Consider the following 8207-nt stretch of genomic DNA (forward strand, 5'->3'; position numbering starts at 1 on the left):
GATGTTACTTTGGGGTATATAAGTAGTCTATGCTCTTAACTATATTTATTGGTTCATTTTGATTTTTACTATGTATATCACGTATTGATATATTTTTGAATCCGAGTTTTGAAAAATTCTCTGGAATCAAAAGGAGATTATATTTTATTATTTGAAAACGAACATATAAGTTGAGTTGCTGGCAAGTTTCCCTCCCTTTTAAATGTGTTTTAAGTGTAGTATAAAAGAATAAATAATATAGTATTTTCTAATGTTGGATATATGCTATTACAACCGGTTACAGCGACATTAACTTAGCATATTAGTTTGAGATTATTTAGTATTTTAATATGAAAAAAGGCTCGAAAATTTAATTTTCATAATGACACTTTCTTATAGTAGTGTTAAATTAAGATAAAAAGAGTGACAGATGTGTTATTCAGTAAAATCCTTTTAAGTGTAGTGTTTACGAATTCAAAAATATTTAGTGTATAAGTTATATTTAAATGTTGACAAAAAAAAAGTTAGATTTAAATACTATATTATATTTAGAACTTTGTTTTAAAATAATATATTAGTAAAGACGTTCCAAGTGTTTTAACATGTCAATTTTATATCTACTGATGATCAAATTCTAAGCAAGGCACATCGTAAAAATTAATCATCTAATCACATTATGCCATGTTAATTACAATTTCCACATCACCAAATAACTCATGCCTTCATCATCTCACATGCAAAGGAAAACCGACCAGACCAAACTTTGGTTATAACTCCACTCGTAAACTCCAGCGTCTCCATCTCCTTCAGCCTTAGATCCACCTTCATTAATTATAAAATGAATTCAAAAGCTCTTTTTCACCCAATTACTCCATTATCAGTATCACTATATCAGCCGACGAATTCCCGACTCATAAGATTCCTCTCACATCCAAATTTCTCTATTTTTTTCATTGTTTCTATCTAACAGCTGAGTTTTTATTTCTCCATATTTCTTCTTTCTTCGGTAAAGTTGGCCAAGTCACTAAAATAACCAATAAAACAGGGGTCATTGTCATCATTTTGTATTCTCTCTTCACTGGATTCCTGATTTGGTGTTCAAGTTTGATTTAAGAGGACTGCTATATTTGATTCACCATCTCAGACAATTGTTATATTTAATAAATACTATATTATATTTAAACCTTGTTTAAAATAGTATATCAGTGTAGACGTTCCAAGTGTACATGCCAATGTTATATTAGATTTAAAAGTGAAGGACTACTACACGATAGATTTCATCCTGCAAAAGTAGAATGTCAATAGAGTTATTCCTATGTCTAAGAGCCTTAATAAACAATTAAAAGAACAGCACTTGAGCACCAGACTCGTATCCCAATTCCGTCCATAGCTTTCCTTGTATTTACGTAGTCCATAGAAGAGATCGATCAGACTGAGATGTTCTGGTGCAGCACAAATCGGGTAAAGAAATGATAGTTTTTCAGGGTACGCATATTGACAAATCCGTGGCCTCTCTAACAAATATGTCCTGATAGGAGCTCCCGCGAGATTCTTCCTCTTTCTCCCGTGGGTAGACATGCCGTTATTTACTTTGAAAATCAATCGATTGATCAGCAAGACGAGAGAAAGACACCAAGAGAAGAAGGCAAAACATATTGAGGACTGGAAGACGCAATAAACTAACATGAAGGAACGCTCTAGGTTAGAAACCCACGCTTCACTCAAGGGGTTTGGAGACTCTAGGAAAAGACTATCAAAGCTACATGTCAAAACTTAAAAGGATGCTTGAACATCCTTTGTTAGTCAGCTCCCATAAAAACCAACATGGTATAGGGACTAAAACAATTTTTTTTATTGCAAGGACCAGGTTTAGATGAGGCTTCAAGACTATGTGAAGAAAGGATAACTTGCTGACATCATCCCTGTAAAATACAAAGATGCCACACCAACAATCATATTCAAAGAGTATGACGTAAAAGAACAACCAGAACCTAAATACGATTTCTATAAAATCTATCATCTATTATTCTTTTTACGATGTTAACACCACTGTCATCATGGTAGTTTTTTGTGCTAAATGAAAACAGACCTCGCAAAACTGTGATCGTGGTAGCCAAGAGCATGAGTTGGTCGGAATTGCGAAACCAAAAGCTCTCTCCCTGGGGATGGGGTGGATATATTCTGCTAAGTCAACGAACACTGTTTGATCCATGAACCTAATAGCAACAGGGGCGTCACCAACTCAAAAATTTGGGTTGCTTCTTGTAGCACCAAACACAGGTAGTTCATAAAGCCATCCTTCTTTCAAGATGTGTTGAGCCGGTGAACATTGATTGATGTCGGATTTGTGAAGACTGATAAGGGGAAGTTCAATAAGATAACATGGATTTGAAAACGTTGGTAACTGAAAGCAGAGAAATTAATGACCAACGTACCTTCCAATCGATGAGCACCGTATCAACGCTCGCACCATATCAACGCCTATCAGCTCACCAGCTTTCTTAAGATTAGACGGAACATTGCGTCCAAGAAAATATCTTTCCAACGGCCTCAAATCTGTAAAATAAAGTTTGTAAGAAGCCATGATCAGACTTAGAGAAATAACGTAAGCTATGAATTGTAAGAAGTTAGAGATTTGCATCAACCTCTCAGAGGGTCTTTATATAGACAGAATGAGGTAATTTAAGATACATTGAAGAGAAAGTAGGTACGACAACAGATTAAATATAATATATAAAGGACCGTTACGTCGTCGAAGATTCCTTGTTGATTGAAATTAAAAAGGACCGTTACGTCGTCGAAGATTGTGAAGCGAAAGGGGTACGACAACAGAGACGCAGCTCTGACGTAGCTAGGTCAGATGATGGTGTTTTGATATTGGGCCACTTCTTAATGAACCGCAATTGATTAAGTTCAGTCTAAGCAAAAACAATACAAAATTTTCTTAAAGCCAAATACAGATCATTTATTTTGTAGATTAAATTGTCGATGAAAGGTGATAAAGAGGTGACAGGTGTCAAAAAACGCTTCATCCTCTTTGGTGACGTGGAATACTGTGCGTAGAGCACAAGCCTACTTTATATATATAAGATAAGATGTACACCGAAACATTCTCCTTATAAAATTTAATTCACTTACATTTCTTATAAATGAATCTTATGAAATCTTATATATTAAAATAGAAGTAATGATTTCTTTCATGTATGATTTTTTAAGTTGGACTATCACTTAGAAATCTTACTAAATATATTTTATTAAGACTAATAATACATAAAAATTTTAAAATACTTTAATCATAATATCTTTTGATATCTTTTCATTTTAAATATAAATATATTTATTTTAAAATTCTCACAAATCTGTTTTAAAAGATTTGTACAAGATCTTTATTTTTAAAATTATATTTAAATATTTTTACTAATTTTGAAATTTGTTTGAAATATTATTATACATTAACATATTCAGTTATCGTTTATAAAATGAAAAATAAAAAAATTCTATAATATTTTATCTATTATATAATCATAATCAATCATATTAAAAGAAATTATTATATTGAGCTAAATATAATAAAATTGTATTAAATTTATAAATTTATGAATTTTATTTTCGTAAGTATAAAATATTTATGTTCAAAAATAAAATCTAATACGTTGGTAAGATGGGTTAACATTAGCAAACTATTTAATACATGTATAAAAATTGACATGTATTTCTTTAAAGCTAATAATATAAAATCTCTGTAACTACTTTTATCATATATTTTCATTTTAAATATAATATATATTTATATATTATATTTTAAAAATTCTTATAAATCTATATAAAAATATTTTAACCATAACTTAATGTATTTTAAGTTATCGTCTATAAAATAAAAATTAAATAAATTATATCATATTTTATCTACTTTATAGTCATGATCATGTTAAAATACAATTATTATACTTAATTAAATATGATAAAATTATATTCAACTGATAAATTTATAAATTTTATTTTCATAAATATAAACTATTTATTTTTAAAATATAATATGATGATACATGTCTAAAAATTAACATATGTTAGCAAACTATATAATACATGTCTAAAAATTAACATATGTTATACTTGTGTATATAAAATAATATATTATCTAAAATGAATAAGCATAAAAAAATATTAGTAAAAAGAAATCCAGCTTTGAAAAACGGGTTAGAATTTAGCATAAATTAAATACAAAATAATTTTCAAATATGTTTTCTCATGAATATATTAATTTTCTTAATAACTAAATGTAAATACAATAAGATAAATATATAATAAGAACTGACAAATATATACGATTTTGAACAATTGATTAATTATAACATATAGATTATAAAATTATTGTATTTGAAATATTTATATAAACATTTAAGTATATGATTAACGTTAAAACCCGGCTCGGGGAAACAAAATGTCATGGCAAGGAAAAAGAGGAAAAGGAAAAGGAGCAGTGACGGTTAGATGTCGACTAGATCGGGCTTTAGCTAACGAGGAATGACACACTCTATTCCCATGTTCTTATACAAAATATTTAGGAATGGTGGCATCTGATCATCGACCAGTGGTGGCCTACTTAGAAGATAAAGTTTTGAGAAGGAAAGGTCAGTTCCGATTTGATAAGAGATGAATTGGACAAGGAGGACTTATGGATTCAATTACAATGGGTTGGTCAAATTATAGGACAGGGCAATCTGAAGGTATAGTGGAAAAAATTGGTAATTGTCGTCATGAAATTGCTAAATGGCGGAAAAATAATCCCTTTTATGGAATGAAAAAAATAAATGACTTACAAAAAGCTCTCGAAGAGGTACAAACATATAATAATAGGTGACAAGAGGATATTTTGGATGTATCTAGGACGTTACAAGTTGCATATAAGGATGAAGAAGAATATTGGCATCAGAAAAGTAGAAATACGTGGCACTCATCTAGAGATCTCAATACAAAATTCTATCATGCTTTAACTAAGCAAACACGGGTACGTAATAGGATTGTGGGGCTATATGATGCTGTGGGAAATTGGATTACAGAGGATAATGGGGTGGAAAAAGTGGCAGTAGACTACTTTGAAGATTTATTTACTACCACGGCACCATCAGAGTTTGATAATTTTCTCACAGAGGTAGCACCTGGTATTACATCTCAGATGAATCAACGATTGCTAAGAATAGCAACCGAATCAGAGGTCAAACAGGCTTTATTTATGATGCATCCAGAGAAGGCGCCAGGACCAGGTGGCATGACTGCTCTTTTTTTCCCAACACTCTTGGCATGTTATTAAGGATGATTTGGTTGATATGGTAAATAATTTTCTAGTTTCCGGAGATTTGGATCCAAGGTTAAATATTACTAACATTTGTATGATTCCAAAAACGGAGAGGTCCACCAGGATGACGGAGCTGAGGCCAATTAGTCTATGTAATGTGGGGTATAAGATTATTTCGAAGGTTTTGTGTCAGCGGTTGAAAACATGCCTCCCTTCTCTCATATCGGAAACTCAATCAGCTTTTGCTGCAGGACGGTTGATTTCTGATAATATTTTTATCGCTCAGGAGATGTTTCATGGTTTGAGAACCAATAAGGCATGTCAGGGAAAGTTTATGGCCATTAAAACGGATACGGGTAAAGCATATGATCGAGTGGAATGAGATTTTATAAAGGCCTTACTACAAAAGTTGGGGTTTGATCTTCACTGGATTAAACTAATGATGGAGTGTATATCATCGGTTCAATATCGGGTTCTACTGAATGGTCAACCACGTGGTCTCATTGTCCCACATCGGGGCTTACTGGGACCCTTTATCTCCTTATTTATTCATTTTGTGTACTGAGGCTTTAATTGCAAACATAAAAAAACCCGAGCAAAGGTAACAACTAACGGGAATGAAGGTAGCTAGAGCATGTCCATCGATATCTCATTTACTATTTGCGGACGACAGTCTATTCTTTTGTAAAGCGCATAAAGAGGAGTCTCAAACTATCATCAGAATTTTAAAGGAATACGAGACAGTATCAGGACAACTTATAAATTTTGATAAGTCGTCCATCCAATTTGGTCAAAAAGTTGAAGAATCGGCTAGACAAGAGTTAAGGGATATTCTGGGTATTCCGAATATAGGTGGTATGGGATCTTACTTAGGTTTACCGGTAAATCTTGGAGGCTCCAAAATATAAGTCTTTAGTTTTGTACTGGACCGACTAAATAACAGAGTCAATGGTTGGACTTTTAGGTTTTTCACAAAAGGTGGCAAGGAAGTGATTATCAAATCAGTGGTTACGGCATTACCAAATCATGTGATGTCTTGTTATCGTCTACCTAAAGCAACCGTTAAAAAACTGACGAGTGCGGTAGCACAATTCTGGTGGAGCCCATGGGGAAACACAAGAGGTATGCACTGGAAATCTTGGGATAAAGTATGTGTCGATAAGGATGAGGAGGTTTGGGGTTCAAAAATATTATTGATTTCAACACAGCAATGCTAGCTAAGCAGTTGTGGTGACTGATAGAGAAGCCAAACACCTTATTTTCTCGAGTTTTCAAAGGTCGGTAATTCAGGAATGCCTCACTCCTGGAACCAATCCGTTCAAATTCTCCGTCATATGGCTGGCGGAGTATAGTATCTGCTAGATCTCTGGTAAGCAAAGGACTAATCAAACGGGTGGGATCATGATCATCTATTTCAGTATGGAACGATCCATGGCTCCCAACCACTCGCCCGAGACCAGCCAATAAAAACCAACACAATTTCTACCCAGAACTCACAGTGGATTCACTCATTAATTCCACTTCGCGAACTTGGAACTTGCAGATGATTAGGGATTTGGTGGACCCACAAGATGCAAAAAGTATAGAGAGTATACCACTGAGTCGGACTCAGATGATTGACAAGGATGGATGGCATTTTACAAAAAATGGAAAATATACAGTTAAATCTGGATATCAGGCAGAACGAGTTTATCCAGACAAGGAAAGAGCGCCATTACTCTTTGGACCCACGGTCGATGTATTAAAGGTGTTCTGTTGGAAAATAAGGTGTCCACCAAAGCTAAAACATTTTCTATGGCAATTGGTGACGGAATGTATAGCAGTCAAGAAAAATCTATCTGCAAGAGGATTACAAGGGGATATTAGTTGTGCAAGATGTGGAGCCTCTGAGGAGTCGGTAAATCATGTGTTTTTTGAATGTCCTCCAACACTTCAGGTTTGGGCTCTTTCAAATATACCATCAAATCCAGATATTTTTCCAACATCTTCTCTTTTCACAAACATGGATCATCTTTTTTGGAGAGTCTTTCCACAAATGGACGATCATCAGTTTGCATGGATATTATGGTATATTTGGAAATGAAGGAATAATAAAGTCTTCAGCAACCTGGATATTGATCCTAGGGAAACTCTTAAGTGGGCAGAAACAGAATAAACACTTTGGGCGGAGGCACATATATTAAACGACCAGAGGATTGCACAAAATGTGGAGGTTACGACATTACCGGCAATTCCAGGAAGATGGTGTTTCACAGATGGTTCCTGGAAAGAGAATGATATTTTCTCCAAACCAGGATGGTTTAGTACTTTAGAAGGATTTGATAGACTGATGGGAGCGAGAAATGTTAAAGCTTGTCTATCTCCTCTTCATGCAGAGATGGAATCACTAATCTGGGCAATGAAATGTATGAGAAATTTACGGCAATTTCATGTTACGTTTGCAACAGATTGTTCTCAATTGGTGAAGATGGTTTCAGAACCAGAAGAATTGCCAGCTTTTGCAAGTTATTTGGAAGATTCAAAACTCCTGAAAGCAAGTTTCCTCCGATCAGAGATCCTCTATGTTTCAAGAACGCACAATACCAAGGCGGACAGCCTAGCACGCAGTGCAAGGAAGCAACCGTCTTTCATCGTTCACATGGATGCAGATTTCCCAACATGGTTCGCGAAGTCAATATGAATCTGTATAAGTTGATGACAAAAAAAATATGATTAACGTTAAAAATATATACCATTTTTAAAATAATAATTTATGTATAGAAAAATGAAAACAAACATCTGCGCGGGTCAAAATCTAGTTATCTTTTTACATTTGTTGGTTTCACGTTTTAATTTTTTTTAAGAAGCTTTAACTTCTTTTTTTGACATCTGGAAATTTTATTTATGGGTCAGAGTCCAAATGGGCAAACCCCTAAACAGTACAAACATAAGA

The 8207-nt window shown here is 33.6% G+C and overlaps 1 long non-coding RNA gene across 1 annotated transcript; it reads right to left on the reverse strand.

The window, feature by feature from the left end:
- Positions 1–1122: 1122 nt before the first annotated feature.
- On the reverse strand, positions 1123–2784 carry LOC111204025. Its single transcript, XR_002656449.2, has 3 exons — positions 2415–2784; positions 2069–2333; positions 1123–1901 (listed from the first exon to the last, which is right to left on the reverse strand). It is a non-coding gene; the product is annotated as an uncharacterized LOC111204025 (long non-coding RNA).
- Positions 2785–8207: the final 5423 nt, after the last annotated feature.

This window comes from Brassica napus, chromosome C3, assembly GCF_020379485.1.
Source record: "Brassica napus cultivar Da-Ae chromosome C3, Da-Ae, whole genome shotgun sequence".
Taxonomy (NCBI): domain Eukaryota; kingdom Viridiplantae; phylum Streptophyta; class Magnoliopsida; order Brassicales; family Brassicaceae; genus Brassica; species Brassica napus.